The sequence below is a fragment of the Pseudorasbora parva genome, chromosome 14, assembly GCF_024679245.1.
Source record: "Pseudorasbora parva isolate DD20220531a chromosome 14, ASM2467924v1, whole genome shotgun sequence".
Lineage (NCBI taxonomy): Eukaryota > Metazoa > Chordata > Actinopteri > Cypriniformes > Gobionidae > Pseudorasbora > Pseudorasbora parva.
In genome coordinates, this window is record NC_090185.1 from 42,847,880 (window position 1) to 42,849,305 (window position 1,426).

General features: G+C 31.4%; 1 long non-coding RNA gene across 1 annotated transcript; it reads left to right on the forward strand.

Annotated features, from left to right (window-relative positions):
• Window positions 1–336: 336 nt before the first annotated feature.
• LOC137040651 (uncharacterized) lies at window positions 337–1,101 on the forward strand. The gene is made up of 3 exons (XR_010897956.1): window positions 337–423; window positions 579–655; window positions 946–1,101. It is a non-coding gene; the product is annotated as an uncharacterized lncRNA (long non-coding RNA).
• The last annotated feature ends 325 nt before the right edge of the window (window positions 1,102–1,426 follow it).

The following is a 1,426-nucleotide window of genomic DNA, read 5'->3' on the forward strand; positions in this document are numbered from 1 at the left end:
CTAAGATTGCATTATAATAATTTCTTAAATCGGAATCTAATCGCCGGTGTGGGCATGTTTAATGAATTTGCCTGCTGTAAATACAATATTTTAATCGAACTGCTACTTTTTAAATGGACAGAAGACATTTAACGTTATATATATTTATTCCATATATTAACTTAACGTATAACAACAACCAGTAATGAAATAATGATTTTAATATGTTCTTTTCTTTTTGCATTTGGAGAGGAAGATGTTAAAGTACTATTTGTGTTTTTAATATTTTGTGCTTATTTTATTTTATTTTTTATTTTGTAGGATCAATACAGATCCCCTAATCATTATATATTTTACAGGCCACACACCCAAAGGAAAGGAGCCGCAGCATTGCTGTGCCAGGCGTGGTAAATGCAGGAACATCCTTCATGGAGATGGTGCGAGGTAAGCTGAAACTTGCAAGGCAAGATGAGGAAAAATGCAAGAATACTTTTCTCAATTTACATTGGTCTTGGGTTATTTATCTATATTTAAGTTATGTTTAATTCCCTGTAAAGTAGGAATAAAAACCATTATTAAAATGTTCTCTATTTTTAAAGTCCAGTGTCAGTGAAGATGATGTGCTCAGTGGGATACGTGAAGGAACCTCTCCAATCATTCTACCCTGACGACTGAGGTAATTCATCACATAGGGGATGCAGTTGTGGTCAAAAGCGTACACACACCGTGCAGAATAAACTGCTTCATCAGGGCAGTACTAGATAAAAAAGAGACAACATGCTCATTTTTATGATCCCTCATATGGCTATTTCTTTTTTTTCTTCTTTTTTTCATACAGATACTGCTGTATGAATATAAACTGTACATCTATCGTTTTAATTTAATTGAGCCAATTATAATAATGGATAGATCTGTTTTATAAATTAAAAAAGTTTTTTCTTTGCGTTTTCTTTTTCTTTCCTCAAGGTATATATTTTTTTGCTTTCCTGCCTCTTTGGAACATGTCCATTCACATATACTGTGGAGAGATGGTGCACCAGTTTCCTACTGATGGAGAGCTTCTGGGACATTGACATAAACAGCACTTTCCAAACAACTTGAAAATAGTTGGTGACAAACAATTTTGTGTGCCTTTGGAGTTCTTCAGTTTTTTTTTTTTTTTTTTTTTTTTTTGTTTTTTCATTCACTGTAATGCTGGAATAAGATTTTAGAATAAACCTTTTGGTCCTAATTTTGGTGCTAGTAAAGGTTTAAGAGCTTATAAGTTCAGTAACACTTTACAATAAGATCTAATTTGTTAACGTTATTTAATGAATTGACCAACATGATCTAACAGTGATTTCTTTTTATTTATGTTTGTTTATTAATAAACAACTATGTGTTTTTATGTGTTATTAATAGTTGTTGACCTTGCTTAATAAATTATAGTTCAAAGCTAGTTAATTAA